This window comes from Monodon monoceros, unplaced genomic scaffold (genome assembly GCF_005190385.1).
Source record: "Monodon monoceros isolate NGI ecotype Baffin Bay Population unplaced genomic scaffold, NGI_Narwhal_1 Super_Scaffold_4, whole genome shotgun sequence".
Classification (NCBI taxonomy): Eukaryota; Metazoa; Chordata; class Mammalia; order Artiodactyla; family Monodontidae; genus Monodon; species Monodon monoceros.
The window spans coordinates 39,557,595-39,574,358 of record NW_021703781.1 but is presented as its reverse complement, the minus strand read 5'-3'; the positions used below and the strand labels follow the sequence as shown (position 1 = coordinate 39,574,358).

General features: G+C 39.0%; 1 long non-coding RNA gene across 4 annotated transcripts in view; it reads left to right on the top strand.

Annotated features, from left to right (window-relative positions):
* LOC114908706 overlaps positions 1-16,764 on the top strand; it is a 415,061-nt gene that overhangs the window by 323,106 nt on the left and 75,191 nt on the right. For 2 of the 4 annotated variants that reach the window (XR_003797023.1, XR_003797020.1), the window contains 2 exons: positions 382-547; positions 8,675-8,748. This is a non-coding gene — a long non-coding RNA (uncharacterized LOC114908706). Of the gene's footprint in view, positions 1-381; positions 548-6,759; positions 6,832-8,674; positions 8,749-16,764 lie in introns of those variants that run through there. The other 2 variants (XR_003797022.1, XR_003797021.1) reach the window with 2 other exon arrangements.

Here is a 16,764-nt window from a genome sequence, read left to right as displayed (position 1 = left end):
TATTGTTGGGGCCTCTTATGTTAGTAGAATAATATTGATAATCAGTGTTGGTTTTTAAAAAATTATTACATGATGGCTGTTTATACCCAGATATCTTATAGAGAGTTTTATAAAATACCCCTTTGGTTTTTTAATCACAATCCTCCCGCTGTGATCACTGTAAAAGGCAACTGAACTGGGCTTAACTGAGACAAATCTTAGAGATGGACTCCAGGGTGCATTTTCTATGCATCATCCTCACCTCAGTGAAAACCTCTGTGCTCTTGTTAAATATCTAAACTAGTAAAGCATTCCTCAGAGATGTGCTGATAGGATTTCCCCAGGGTCTAAATGCCTGGTGTCTCAAATCAGCCACGTTGATATTTATTTCTTCTTTCTCAGGCTTTGACTGCCATCTGTCAGTCAGATGCAGATCCAGTTCTCTGGGCAGCCCCGTTTGGTGTTGGACTCATCTCTGCGGGCTGGCTCTTCCTTTCTGACACACTCTGCTGCAGCCGCTCTGGCAACATCTCTTTCCCTGGAGACAGGAATCCTTCCAAGGTTTAAGGTAAGCCTACCTGGATTATTTACTACCATGATAAGGGACACTTATCTAGGATAGTGTGATGAATAACACCTCCTCCCTTCTCAAGGGTCAGTCACTCTTTTTGGCTCTCCAATTATATGATAGAAAGTAGCTTTTCTAGCTCTAAAGCTACATGTTCTCCCTGCACCAGTGCCACCAACCATCAATTTCACATTCTCAGGCATCCAACTAAGGTTCAAACTGCTGTGTCTGGATGAGTAGAGTTCAGAAAGGCTACAGGGTACATCATCATAAATGTGTAAAGTACTTATAGAAAGGGCATGAGAGAATGAGGAAACATTTCTGAGCAACTATTTCCATTTTTATAAAAATCCACTCAGAACATCGTAAATAAGACCCAAAGCCATATAAAATTGTAAACTCAACTAGGCAAACTGGCAAAACATTGAAGGAAATTATCTACCTATTCATTTTGCCCAGATGAACCTGAACCCTTGCCTTCCCCCTTTTTATCATCTTTCTTTTAGCATTCAGTAACTTTCTAACAAATCCCAGCTCTATGAAATTCCCTTTAATCCCGCAGCTGCACTCTAAGAGGAGAGAAATTTATTAAAGCTCTTAATCCAAACTCTCCCATTCTGTGTCTAATTTCTCTAAAATTATTACTTCAGCTATGTTTTACTTAGGTAATTTAACCAACTAGTCCACAGACATGGGATCCTGAATGTCAGTAGATTCTTTCATTAACCTAATGAAACCTGCATTTTAACAGCAATAATGGATAAGAAGTACCATAACACATGACCAAAAAAAAAATTAAATAAAAATTTAAAACTCAAGAAAATCTTAAACTATTAACAAACATTTAAATATTAGGGCATTAGTGAACTGGGGTGGGGGGAAAAAGAGAAATAGAACAAGTTTGCCACAAAAGAAGAAACAAATAAATGAAGCAAATGATGATTCTAGCCACACTATGATGTAGACTCTGGAGAAGAAACAAAATAAAAGATAATTGCTCAGAATAATTGGCCATTATGCTCACACTTAGAAAATTTCAGTTCAATCATTCTGGAAGAAAAAAGTTATAATTTGATAACTCTTTTACATATAAAAGATTTTTATTTCCCTTTTCAAAGACTTTAGGGAATATGCAATTCATAAGAATAATATAACCTATTGCTAATTAAAGAAACTTCAACTAAAATAAGAGAATTGATAGCTCTGATTTCTACCTGTCAAAGGACTCCTGCAATTCAAGGGGCCAGTATTATAGAATCAATAAATTCTTTCTGTTCACTAAAACCAAGAAGAATGTGTTGGCTTTAAGAGGCTAATTTGAGGGCCACAAAGTGTATCTGTGGTGTTACAAACCAAGGCCCAGGAGATAATAAAGTAGCCAAGATCTAAAAAGAACAGAGAAACTCAAGACATAAGGTCAGTATAACTAGCAATTATAATGGTGGGTTATTATAATATGAAAATGGCATAGCTGGATCCAAAGAAATACAGAAATTAAACATACATAAAAGTGACAAGAAATAATTAGAGGTGAAACCATTGATCTTGTGGGCTCAGGGCCTGGAGGCAGCCAGTGGCAGCTGGGAATTGGGCTTCTACCAATGCCTCGCCTTGGATGGCGAGGCAAGCCTGGCTTACTAGGTAAATCCAGAAAGTGAAGTGAAGCACTGTTAATTCCCAGAAGGATCCTGAAACCAAATCTCTGTTTTAAACTATAACCAGGCATCTCTGGAATATAAAGATATAGCGTTGTAAACAGAACTAAGCCATGTTACCAACTAGACTTGTGAATGAATCTACAGTATCTTCACATCATCCAAGGGCATCATTTTTTAAGGTGCCTTTAAGAGACTGGGTTCTGAACTCAGGTCTGTTAGAGAGAATGGAAGAAACTTAACAAAGGGGAGGGAGGGGGAAGAGGAAAGATTAGAGGAAAGGAAAAAAGCAATAGAGCAAAAGAAAAATAAATGCAGTTAAAGTGAAGCTTGAACACTAAAATTCCAAGAAACATGAACATATTTAGTGTTAAGAAACTTCTTTAAAGTTAAAACTAATGATGTAGTAAAACAATAGAAGATAGACGTGAGCATAAAAGTTTTTCCCTGATAAAGCTTGATAACATCTAGGTTGTGTTTCTGAAGATGACAAAAGTAGTGAATTATTTTTCACATCATAATAAGTATTTATGACTATGTATGTAGGATTTTAAAGAATAACCACACAGTAACATATTTTACAGTTTATAATGAGAAGTGTAGAAAGTAGAAGGGAAGAATATATGGAAAAGAAAATTGAAGAAAAGTCAGGAGAGAAGAAAAAGGTAAAAGGGGTGGGTAAACAGAAAGCAAAAATTATAAATATGGTAAGAATTCTAAAGATATAAGGAATCCCAACTTGTGTAATTTTTCAATCACTAGTTGGACAAAGAAAATTTGCCTTATAGTTCGTTTGCAAGAGAGAATTATAAAATGAAATTTTCAAAATGAAGAAAATATCTAAGGTGGACACAATAGGAAATCGATCATTTCAGCAAAAAAATCAATAAGAATTAATCAATAATTGATTCATAAAATCTGATGTAGCAAAAATATTTTAGGATAAAAATAGAGCTCAAGGAAAAATTGAAAATAGTAAGAAATAATATTACATAATAATAAAAAAGCAATAGGCTAAGAAGAAAAAATAGTATTATGTCTTACATGATCTTAAAATGTCACTCTACAGATCACTAATAAGTTGCAAGGGGAAAAAAAATAGTAGCTACAAAGTTGAGAAATCAAACAGGCAATAAATAATTAAATCATCAATGAAGCATAGATGGACACCTCCAGGTATGATATTCTAACAAAGACAAGATAATTCTTATAAGGTATTCAGGCAAGAAATGCATCTGATTCTAGTACTGAGAAAGCTTCAGACTGACCCAAAATAGAATGTATTCTTTAACTGTATCAATATTGTAGGAGCAAAAAAGGCTGTGTGAAACTTTAAAGGTTAAAATAGATGAAGACATGACACTTACATGCAGGGCCTTGCGTGTCGGTCCTGACCCCTGAACACAAACAGCAAGAAGAGACTGAAGAAAGAGGCAGACCCCTCAAGATTGATAGGTGGCAGGTTTAACAAGCAAGGGAACTTATATATGAGGCTTGTCTTGGGTGGCCATAAGACGAGTAGATCTCTACACCTGCCTGCCAGAATCTTAAAAGTTTATACAGAGGCCTTAACTGGGTTCAGTCACATATACCATCCAGATGGTCTCAACAACACAGTGCTCTCTCAAGGCTGCATCCTTGAAATGGCTCCCACTATGGGTAGAACATACACTCCAAAGAGAGGGGAGGGGGTGAGGAGGCTTTGATTGCCCAGGTCCAGCTCATGGGACAACTGATGGTCACATCCTTTCAATGACCTACTCCAACATCACATCACATACTGGAGGAAAACAAATACAATGAAACACATTGAGCCAAGTGACAAAATTGAAACGTGAATGGTATATTAGATAAAAATTTGTGAAGACACCTGCACCCCAATGTTCATTGCAGCACTATTTACAATAGCCAGGACATGGACACTTCATAAGTGTCCATTGACAGATGAATGGATAAAGAAGATGTGGTACATATATACAATGGAATATTACTCAGCCATGAAAAGGAACAAAACTGGATCATTTGTAGAGATGTAGATGGACCTAGAGTCTGTCATACAGAGTGAAGTAAGTCAGAAAGAGAAAAACAAATATCATATATTAACACATATATGTGGAATCTAGGAAAATGGTACAGATGAACCTATTTGCAGGGCAGGAATAGAGACCCAGACATAGAGAACGGACATGTGGACGTGGGGTGCAGAAGTGGGGGGTGGGATGAATTGGGAGATTGGTATTGACGTATATACACTGCCATGTGTAAAACAGCTAGTGGGAAACTGCTGTATAGCACAGGGAGCTCAGCTCAGTGTTCTGTGGTGACCTAGATGGATGAGATGGGAGAGGGAGTGGGAGGGAGGCCCAAGAGGGAGAGGATATACGCATACCTATAGCTGATTCACTTAGCTGTACAGAAGAAACTAACACAACATTGTAAAGCAACTCTACCCCACCCACCAAAAAATTGTGTATCACTTTTAAACTTAGTGAAGTTGTAAACTCTGGTTATATAAGCAAACTCAAGTGAGCTGTAGACTCCTGAGCCATGTTTATTATTGTTGTTTCAGGCTATTAAGTTTTGAGTTGTTTGTTATGTGGCAATATTTAATTTGTGCACTTAATTCTCCTTATATCAGTTATTAGACCACCACTTCACTTCCTAAAAAGGACTGATCTTGCTGCTAAACTTATAGAAGTTTTATGCTTACCAATGATGAGAAGCTTCATTTATTTTTCAATTTATGTAGTTATTCAACGAACATTCATTAAGCACCTACTACTTGTAGGGCATTCTCAAAGGCCTTGGGACGTTGCGAAAAAAAATGCTTGTGTTCTCCTGGGCAATGAGCAAGGCTGTTTATTATTAAAATATTGCTTATGACTCCCCCTGCAGGAGTACCTCCTACAAAACTTAGGTTGTGGTAAGTGTTATGTGGCTTATCTAAGGTTATGTGGCTTACTGAAAATCAGATAATGCTCAGTTGATAAAGAATTGGTTATAAATATGTCTCTGTTGGGGGAAAAACAAGGTAATTAAGGGTTAGAATGATTGTAGTCAGAATGAAAAAAATAGTTTCCAATGTTTTCTTCCTTTTGTGTTTTCCCCACAGAGATGAGAATAGCATGTGAATTGATTAACCAATATTTACATATTGCATTTGACTGATGTGTCTCTACTCAACCACCACCTTTTGTTTATTACGTTGTTTTTGAAAAATACTACTGCATCAATTGTACTCTAAAGTTCCTTCATTGTGGATTTTATTGATTGCATACTCAGGGTGTTATTTAACATGTTCCCCTGCCCCTTGCATTTTCTGTAAGCTAGATATTAGATGGGGAGGTTTAGATTTATTTAATTTCAACTTTCTGGCAACGCATTAAAATTGCCAGAGGAGTTATTTATTTTAATAATAAAGAAACTTGCCCATTTCCAAAATCGTTATTCATGAAGCCCAGAAGGGGTGTGTGTGTGTGTGTGTGTGTGTGTGTGTGTGTGTATATATATATATATACATGACGGTTATACAGCTAGGCTCCTAATAAGCTTTTTCCCCCTGAAGATAATGCTGACAATCATAGTTCTAATATTATGTTTGTCCTCCAGTGGAAAAACTTAAAACATAAACAAAACTAGAGCAAATAGGACAATGAACCTCCATGTAGTCATTACCAAGCTATCAAAAAATCCACAATCCTGTTTTATGCTTCTAAACTGGATTGTTTTGAAGTTAATTCTACAAATTACAGTTTTTCTTTATGTATGTGCTTACATTTAAAGGAAATGACTTTTTAAGATAACATAACTTCAATAATACTTGAAAAACAGTAGTAAAATATAAGTAATTAATACAATGAAATATGCTACCAGCGTTCAAAGCTTTCCATTTTTGTCCAAAGAAAGTTCTTGCCCCAGCATTTAGCTAAGTCTCAGCTTAACATACATGGTTGTTCCCTCTTTTTTCTGTTTTAATTAATTTTTTAAAGATATTGGATCATTTTTCCTATAGTGTTCTCACATTCTGAATTTTGCTAATTACATGCTATGAGGTATCATTTTATACACCCCTGCACTTTCTCTAAACTGTTAGGTAGTTAGATTTACATATAGACTCAGTCTATTTGTTTCAGGTCCTTTTTTTCTTTCTTTTCTTTTTGGTACACTATGTCATACTAGTGTTATGTACATCGATCAAGAGGTAAATATTACCTAGTTGTTTCACTTTTTTGTAATATCAGTGCCCATTGATGATCATTGTTTAGTTTCATTATTTGATTATATGTTAAAAAGAGGTTCTATTCTAATTCTATTTATGCCAGTTTTATCAATTGCAGAGAAAAGCAATGATACATTGCATGTGCATCTTCTACAGGGTAGTGCTCAGATTACACTCCCATGATTCATCTAGAAAACTAGAACCTGCCTACTCATAGCTTCCAAAAACTTTAGTGTATTCCTGCATAGATTGATTGTCAGAATGTCAATCAATCATTAACGTGCATTAAGTATAAGCATACCTCATTTTATTGTGCTTTGCTTTATTGTGCTTTTCAGATGTTGTGTTTTTTACAAACTGAATGTTTGTGGCCACCCTACATGGAGCAAGTCTATTGGCACCAGTTTTCCAACAGCATTATTTTTTAATTAAGGTATTTACATGTTTTTTAAAGACATAATGCTTTTGCATACTTATTGACTATAGTATAGTATAAACATAAATTTTATATGCACTGGGAAACAAAAACTGTGTGACTTGCTTTATTGCAATATTCAATTTATTGCAGTGGTCTGGAAGTGAACCCTCACTATTGCCAAGATATGCCTGTACTTAATATAATCCAAGTTCTCTCCTAGGTTATGAGGACGCAGCAAAGAACAAGGGAGACAAAGTTTCTTCCTTCGTGTACTTCATATCCTACTAGGAAATGATTGAAAATAAGAAATGTAACAATTTTTTATTCTGTTAAATGCTGAGAGAAAATGTTGAGTTATTGATCAGCCTGAGAGTGTGCTTTATAAAAGGTAGTTATTTCCTCCCAATTATCTTCTTGAACCTTGCCCTAATCTCCAAATGTCTATCTGAAATACCATGGACTCAAAATGGAAAATCCAGTCTTGGTTTTGAGCAAAACTAAATTAAAGAAAGTAGTTAGTTTTCGTATAGAATGAAATGAGGAAATGTGGATTGATGTGTTTTTTTGTACCCACATCTACTATCTCTGACATTCATCAACCATGCTTATGATTTTAAGAGCAGCAGTATTCTCCTAATTAGATGGTAGGTAAGTAATGATTTATTTCAGTGAATTCTATGAGGCCTAGTTATAACAGCAAAATATATAATTGAGTATGTTCTCTAAAAGTAGAGAACATTTTGTGTATGCATGTGTTTTTATGTGCAATGCTTTGAGTGAGAGGCATTCCCCCCACGCAAGAAAGAAAGAACGAAAGAATAGAAGGAAGGAGGGAAAGAAGGAAGGAAGGGAGGAAGGGAGAAAGGAAGGAAGGAAGGAAGAAAGAAAGAAGGAAGGAACTAGGAAAGAAAGAAAGAAAGAAAAAAAGAAAAGAAAGAAAAAGAAAGAAAAGAAAGAAAGGAAGAAATCAAGTCTTATTTTCATGGCTTGCCCATCACTTGGAGCCACTCAACACTCCCCAGAAATCCGTTTCCTGAAATACAGGAGAAAAGCAAGATGGGAAGGTCAACAAGAGTTGAAGTGGAGATTTGGGGGTCTATTTTTTAAGAATCAAAATGTAATTAGAAGGCTTTGAAAAATAATTGAGAAAAAATTTTCTCATAGCTCAATGACTTTGAGCTCTATGAGTCAGGGTTCTCCAGAAAAAAAGAATCAATAAGATATATAGAGATATGTATGAGAGGAGATTAATTATAAAATTGACTTACATGATTATGGAGGCTGAGAAGTCCACCATCTGCCATCTGCAAGCTAAAGAATCAGGAAAACTGGTGATGTAATTCAGTCTGAGAATTGGGGAGAGTGATGGTGTAAGTCCAAACCTGAGTTCAAAAGTCCAAAAATTAGGAACACTGATGTCCAAGAACAGAAGAAGATGGATGACTGAGCTTAAGCAAAGAGAAAGAACTCACCCTTCATCTGTCTTTTTGTTCTATTCAGGTCCTAAATGGATTGGATGATGCCTGATTCAAATGCTAATTTCTTCCAGAGACACCTTCACAAACACAAGCAGAAATAATATTTTACTAGCTATCTGAGCATCCCTTAGCACAATCAAGTTGACACATAAAATTAACCATAACAATAAATATTAAGAAACTATTGGCTATTTTTTTTCTGCTTAGAAAATAAAATTCTTCAGTTAATATGTGCTAATGACCTACCAAGTCAAATATTAAAAATCCCCTTTTTATTAATGAGTTTATATAAGGTGATAAGTAAGAGCATAGATTTGGTGTCATAAAAGTCTTTCTTTTTTGGCCATATTGTTCCAGGTGCAAAGTTTAACAACTAGAGTTCCAAACACTTCATAATCATTCAGCACAGTTGTCACACTTGGATGCCCTAGGTGAGTGAGAATTTCTTGCTTGTACCAAACAACATGTCAATGCTGCAAAGAATAAAACAATCTAGAGTATAGAGGATTAAATGCTAGATAAAGTAGCATATTTGCAAAACCTGACTTGGGTTTTTGGAGGTATACAAAAGCTTTGCATAGAATGCTTATTGTGCCTAAGATATGTGCAAAAAATACTAAGCATTACCATCCTTAATTGCATATGATAACTTTGTGATACAGAGATGTAACATGACTTATCCAACTTTGTGTAAAATAAGAGAGTGCCTGGAATTTTTCTCAATCTTTATTCTTCTGATATTTGCTACTTTAATACCTAATATCCAAAGTATAAAACTCTCATCTTCAGGAACTTATTACTTTCCTTACAAAAGAGAAATTAGCTAACCATTAGTCAGTGGATTTATCTTTTTTCTTTCACTTTTTCTAAGATTTAAGAACACCAATGTCTTTTCCTATGGTGATAAGACCATGATTAGGAACATTCTTTACAATAGAGTTTGCACATGTGTACCTGGACTGTTTTTCCTTTTTGTCCAGCAAGCATCTCTGAATGTTTCCTAATGAGAAATATAAAGAATAAATCTTTTTTCTGTCTTCAAAAAAGTCAGTGAACTTGGCGACCTGCCTCCTAGGAAAGACTCATTGTCAGGGCGGGGGTATACAAAGCATTGTAGTGAACGGTGATCATTGATAAATCACAATAAAGAGAATGCCCTGAAGTTATCTTTTAAAAAAAGTCAATGAAAGAAGTACAGTATTTGGTCTTTATTGTTAAAAACAAGACAACAGGCCCCAAATAGAGTCACTTGACACTAAGCACCACGTCACCAAAATTTGACTTAGTTACAGTTTTGGCTCTCCCAGAAAAGGAATCTTAAACCAGTCAATCAGGAGTCACCTGATCAGCATTAGACCCCTGACATCTGATCAGCCTGTTAGACCCCTGACATCCGCTGTAAGGCATGTGACCTTGCAATAACCAATCTACTTTTTTGCATAGTATAACTTCCTTGTTCCTGCTCCCTCTGCCTATAAAAGTCTTTCATTTTGTACAGCTCTTTGGAGCTCCTTTCTGTCTGCTAGATTGGATTGCCCCCAATTCGTGAATCATTGAATAAAACCAATAAGGTCTTTAAAATTTACTTAGTTGAATTTTGTTTTTAACAGTATCTGTTTCACATAATAAGCACTTGCTGTGAACTGAACTGTGTTCCCCCAAAATTTCATCCGTTGAAGTTGTAACCCCAATGTGATGGTAACTAGAGATGAGGTCTTTGGGAGGTGTTAAGTTTAGCTAACCTACTCCATATTGTTGATGCCTCAGCATCTATTTTGTGTGGCTTTGAACTGACACCAGCCTCTCCTGCGGGCTCACGCCCTAGATAACAGTCCACAGAGTCACAAGTAAATGTAAGTTTCTGGTATGACTCTACCAACCGCCATTTTGATAAGCATTCTCCTCCACCTCCCAGGGCCTTCCTGTTGTGCACCCCAAGAATCTTACCAAAATCCTACTCTTTTTGGTTTGCATTGACCAATCTGGCCTTAGCATGGGAACCCCAAAGCATTCTACCTGTGGTCACTAATAAAAGCATGTACCTTATTAGTCATGCTGTGCTCTCTTTCTGCCTGCACCCTGCCTTTGTTGTAGGAGAGGGAAAAGTCACATCCCTGGACCTGCAGGAAGCATGAATGGTTTTCTGGATAACAAAAGTAGCCATCATTAACAGAAAAGTTATAAGTTCCATTTTTAAAAAGAGTTAAACTTGGGCAAGGAATTGGGTCTGACAGGGGTATTGTCTATCGAGCTCATATCGCTGCGGTGGAGGGGTGGTTTTTCCATGTGTTTGAATTGGTAAAGCTCTTGTTATACATATCTATTTGTACCTATAATGGTTGTTGTAAGCCAAAGTTTTTATGGCAGACCCAACAATTAACTAGTCTTTCTCCCTGGGCGACTATTTGAGATATGTTTACGAAAACATTATTTTCCCATTCTCCCTGCACCACAACCACCATCAGAAGTCATATTAAGGGAATTCCCTGGCGGTCCAGTGGTTAGGACTAGGCACTTTCACTGCCATGGCCTGGGTTCAATCTCTGGTCAGGGAACTAAGATCCCCAAAGAAAAGCAAAAGCAGGTTTATTAGAGAGATACACACTCCATAAGAGAATGCAGACCATCTCAGAAAGTGAGAGTGACCCCAAGGCATGGGGTTGTTGGTTTATAGAGACTGAGTAATTTCATACGCTAATGAGTAGGAGGGAATAATCCCTCTTATGGTCCATCTCGGAACTGTCATGGCATAAGGTGGGGGATGATTTTTAGTATAACAATGAACGTATAATGAGCTAAAAGTCAATGACTGAACTATTCTCAAAGCCACCCACTTGGTGTCAGCCAATTCCAGGCATTTTTTTATCCCATCATAACAACTGAACGCTTTCTTCATTTATCTAGTGGTGTGTCCTGGCCCTTTCCCTCTTGTCTCACCTTGACCTCCCCACATGGCCCCTCCAGGTGTGCCATGTACCTCCTCCAGGACCTGTGAGTAATAAACTTATCTATTTCAATTCCCTTGTGGTCTTTTGTTGAACCATGACTCACCATCTAACACCCCAGGGCTCTACTTAACAAATGTTAATTAAACCAAGTCACAGCTAGAGATAATTCGGTCATGAGGTAGACCCCCATGATGGGATTTGTATCCCTATAAGAAGAAACCAGAGAATTTGTTCCCTCTTTCCTGTCTCTCTCTTTCTCTCTCCCCCCAACCCGTCTCTCCCCTATGTGAAGGTATAACAAACAAGAAGGAGGCAGCCATCATCTGCAAGCAAGAAGAGAGCTCTTGTTACCGAAATAAGTCCTACTGGCTCAGGCCCTAGCCCGGTGGAGGCTCCCTGCTTCAGTGGGTAAAGGTTCTTTTTCCATTCGGGTTCAAAGTAGCCAAATAACTAAATCGAAGCTGAGATAGATGCAGCACAAGCTTTATTCTGTGGCCAAAGAATGGAGAAGCAGGAGCTTAGTTTACAGATCAACTTCTTGCCATGTGGTGAGACGGATTTGATTTTAAAGAGTAAAGACAAAGGAAGGAGGATTGAGGCTAATGATAGGGAAGCATATGCGTTAGTCTACCAAGGAAGGGGCAGGGCTTTTTGAAGGCTTGGGGTGCCACCTTCTTTTTATCCTTTTTTGGTCCTTAATATCTGGTCATGGCCACCAGTAGGTATGTCATTTAATATGCTAAAGTAGTAAAATCAGCATGTATTGAGACTCAGGGTCTGTGGAGGTCAGATTCATGGCCATTTTGGTCCCAGCTTGTTCCATCTAGTTTATCTCTCCCTATAGCTTCCTTTCTTATTTCTGGACCGTCTGACTTAAAGACTTATGTTAACTCCTACTAAAAGTGGGGGTTGATGGGGTTTGAGTAAGGACCTGGCACAGCTCTGGCAACAAAATCCTCCCTTCCCTTGTGACTGCTCCTCATTCTTGAGGGACGCTGAAGGGTGAAGTTCTGTCTTCTAAAGCTGCTTCCTGCTGAACATGGGCATAGTTTTCCCCTAGATTGGAGGAGCAGAACTCTTCCCTGACTCACCTAAAATAAGTCTGATTGTCTCCAGGCCGCAGTCTCAGTTGCTTGTTCTCTTGTATCATCTGAAGTTTGGTGGCTTCAAGCCACTTACTAACGAAGTTGACAAGGCAGTTAAAGAGGCAAGGCCCGAAGATAAGCAGGAGGGTAATAGCAGTTGGTGGGCCAAGAAATGGAAGAAAACAGGTTAAGCTGGGGAAGCTCTGTTTTGTCATATTCCACATGTAGCTTGGATCTGGACCTTGTGTGTTATATCTATGTAACCACTGAACTTGCTTATGTACCTTTTTTATGTTTACTTCAATCCGACCAGAGTTATTGACATACATGCAACAGGTTTTATTAATAACTGTGCAAACTTCCCCTTACTTAGCCAGGAGATACTCAATGACTAGACTGTTGTTGAGGACATTTGCTAGGGAATCTATAGAAGTATGGAGTCCTTGTAAGTCCTTATAAGGCATCCCCTGTATTTTTGGATAATTCCTCAAGGGCTCACGTGAGATTTTGTAAAGTCGTTTCATGGTATGTGAAACCTCCTCAGGAGGCCGCCTGTCTGAAAGCAATCTGTACTTCTGCCAGAATGGGTCCTATTTCCCTTGTAGCTCAGGGCTGAGTGACATTATGAATGCTTACACCTAGGTTCTGAGAACTTAGCTGGCCTAGTGTGTTTTGTTCCCCAAATTAGGCATTATCTAAACAAGGATAGGCTAGAGCTCATCCCAAAGAAGGAAAGGAGGAGTTGGGGTTGTTCTGATGGAACAGAGTCCAGAGAAGCCCTAGGGTGTTATTGAAAGTTCTTCCCTTTGGTAGGGGCTGTTGATAGGGGTGATGGCAGCAAGTCAGGTTAGAGTGATGGCACTTTAGAGTGAGTGTCTTGTATTCATTAGAGATGTTAATGTGAGGGGGTGAGGTCCAAGCAGGGAAGCTGTGTTAAGTATGGGATGTGAACTTCAAGAGAGATAGGTTTTAGTAGACCTAGTTAGCCAAGGTGAGAGTGAGGTTGTCATTTTTGGGGGTAAAATGTAATACCTTGAATCTATAGGTGTCACTTTGAGGGCAGTTGTGACAGATCCAGCACTGGGATCGATTTTATCCACAGGCTGTAATTCTCAAGAAATTTACCACTGACTTCCCATTCTGCGTTGATGGTTGTAAGAGATAGGGCAGAAAGAGTTATGAAGTATAGACAATGGTAGACATTCATCTCGCTTCTAGTATTAATATTCCCTATATCTAGCATGGACAGAGGAGATGTTTTCCAGGAGGAGGGGTTTGGTAGAACAGCAGAAGCCAAGTAAGGCGATAGCAATGACAAGGCCAACTACTAAGCCTATCCGCCACATTACTTTTCTATCAGTAAATTTGTCCTTTTGCAAAGTAACCTAAGGTCTGTAACAGGTTCACAGGTGTATTGAATGGGTGGCTCAGTAACTTCTTCCTCAGGCGTTGGTGCTGTCTTCACTCTGGAATGGTGGACCCATGGAATTATGTCCTGTAATTTTAAGACAGAATGAGTAGTCAAGATTTCTAGATAAGGTCCTGTCTACTTGGGGTCTAACTGGTCTTATGTCTTTCCAGCCTTCCAGGTTCTCAAATAACCCAATCCCCAGGAGAGAAAGGATGTAAACTCATGTAAGAAGGGGAAGATGATTCCTGATTCCTCATAAGCATGTAAAATTTTGACTATTTCCCCTATCTGTAAGGCATATTTCAGTCGGTACATTTCCGTAAGGTTTGCTTTATAACCAGGTCCTTCAGGAATGGGTCTCCCATATACAAGCTCATATAGACTTAACCTGAGCTTTCCCTTAGGGGCTATCTGCATTCTCAAAAGTACATTAGGAAGAAGGCAGATCAGGGTTGATGAGTCTCCTGACACAGTTTGGCTAAGTTTCTTATGAGGATTGGATTTGTTCTTTCTACTTTTTCTGAAGATCGTGGTCTCTAAGTGGAGTGCAAATGAAACAGGAGGGAAGCAGAGCAGGGCACAACCTTTGAAAGTATGACATAGCCCAAGGACATGACATAAACTGATTAGAACCAAATGGGTCCAAGATGGCGGACAAGTCAACTTCCACTAGACCTTGAGCCTCAGTATATGTTCATTGTAAACATCAGCAAGCTAAATGACACACTCACAGGAGCCATGACATTTCCAAGACATTGGTGTGGGGTGGTGAGTGTTGGGGTTATTCTGGAGGCAGTTACGGTAAGCTTCAAACACCTCTTTAAGGAGACTACAGAAATTGGGAATAGTAATGGATTTGTTGAGCCATCAATATAGAGCCTCCTGCCTGTAATGTGTACTCTGATGAGCTTCCTGGATGGCTTGGAATGCAATGGCTGATGGGAAGAACTGCTGCTCATGACCATTAACCATCCACCCCGGGTATTCTGAGCTTTCAAAGTAACCCCATTTCAAAGCCTTTTTCCTTTCTTCTTGTGTATATATGGAAGTGTAGGAGTTAGGGTCTGGGAGAGCCAGGAGGAGTGACTTTTGAAGTCTGTTCCCATCCTCTGTTGCTTGTTTAGCTGCCATATCCACTGTTATTTCCTCTTATTATTTCTGCTTCTCTCTTTTGATGGCCTCTAGTGAGTAACCACCACCTCCTTTGGAGTATAGCCTCCAGCAGTAACATAATTTCCTCCCCATTCTTAATCTGTTTATTACCTGAGGTCAGCATTCCTCTCTTCTTCCAGATAGCCCCATGGGCATGTAGGATTGAATAGGCCTATAGAGTCAGTGTAGATATTGACAACTTTTCTTCTCCCTAGTTCTAATGCTCTGACTAAGGCAATTAATTTGGCACTCTGTGATGGAAACCTCTGGCATAAACTGCCTTTCCTTTTCCCTCTTTCACAAAACTACTCCTATCAATGAACCATTCCAATTCTGCATTCTCTATAGGGCAGATCTTTAGGTCAGGCCTGCTGGAGTATACTTGTTCCATAACTTCCTCACAATTATGAATTAATTTTGCACCTGTCTTGAGGTAGCAAGTAGGCAGGGTTAAGGACATTACAGGGCCTCAGAGTCACAGATGTGTTATCTAGAAGCATGGCTTGGACTTGGGGCATTCGACCAGGGAATAACCAATCTGCCCCCCTTTCCTTTATGAGGGGTTGGAGGTGGTGGTGGTGATGCCGAAAACTCTGTGCACTGGTGCCAAATCGAATCTCGGAGACAGAGTTTGGGGTGAAGTAGAAAAGAATAGCTTTATTGCTTTGCCAGGCAAAGGGGGACACAGTAGGCTTGTGCCCTGGAAAAACTGTGTGTCCCAACCTGGGAGGATTTGATGAGGGGTTTTATAGCAATGGTTCAAGGGCAGAGTTGCTGATAAGGATCAGGGTGTGTGAAAGGCCTGCATTACCTTAATCTGGTCTTAGGTAGTCTCCTGATGAGTTTTGAGGTTATCAAACTGTGACCTTCTCTCTGGAACATCTTCCACTTGGTGGGGGTTTTATTTCTTCAGAAGAGCTTAAAGGTATTGTTATGTGTATCCCTTGAGGTGGAACCAGAACCCTGCCCCAAGGCTGCACTATGGTTTCTTGGCTGCTCCTCCCTTGTCTCTGCATCCCCTCTCTTCCCTGAATAGCAACTGTTTCGAAGGCTTCCATGCAGGAGTCCCACAGGGTCCTGCTCGGATGCAGTGGGGGGTCCAGATTGTCAGAGGCTGTCCAAAGGTTAATTTGTTAGCCTCTTTGAGGAACTGAGAAGTGGCAGCTACAGCCCACAAGTGGGGGGACCATCCTCTAGCAGTTTGGTCCAATTGTTTAGAAAAATAAGCTACAACCTGAGTTAGAGGTCCCAATTTTTGTGTAAGCACCCCCAGGGCAGTTCCTCCTTTCTCATATACATATTGTTGGTAGGGGCAGCTCAAGTCCGGTAAAGCTAATGCAGGGACTCTCATGAGATGGTTTTTCAGTTCCAGGAACTCCTGGTCACAATCAAGGGTCCGCTTAAAAGGGTCAAGTTCCTTCTCTTTTAATTGCTCATACACGGGCTTAGCAATTAAGACAAAGTTGGGGATCTATATATGGCAGACCCGACCATCCCCAGGAAACCTTGGAGCCATTTTCTCGTACTAGGGGATGCCATCTGGCAATTTTTTCCTCTCCTTAGACAGTGCCCTGTGCCCCTTTTCTATTTTAAATCCTAAGTATTCTATCTGCTGGAGGGAGATCTGGGCTTTTTGTTTGAAACTTTATATCCTCTCTCTCAGCCAGATGATTTAAGGTATTAATTATATTATGGTTGGAAAGCTCTTTGGTGGGGCTGACGATTAGAATGTCTTCCTCATACTGAAATATAGCTTCTTGTTCTAACTCAAGGTCACCAAGATCCTTAGCTAAAACCTTTCCAGAAAGGGTGGGGGAGTTTTTAAATCCCTGGGGCAGAACTGTCCAGCAC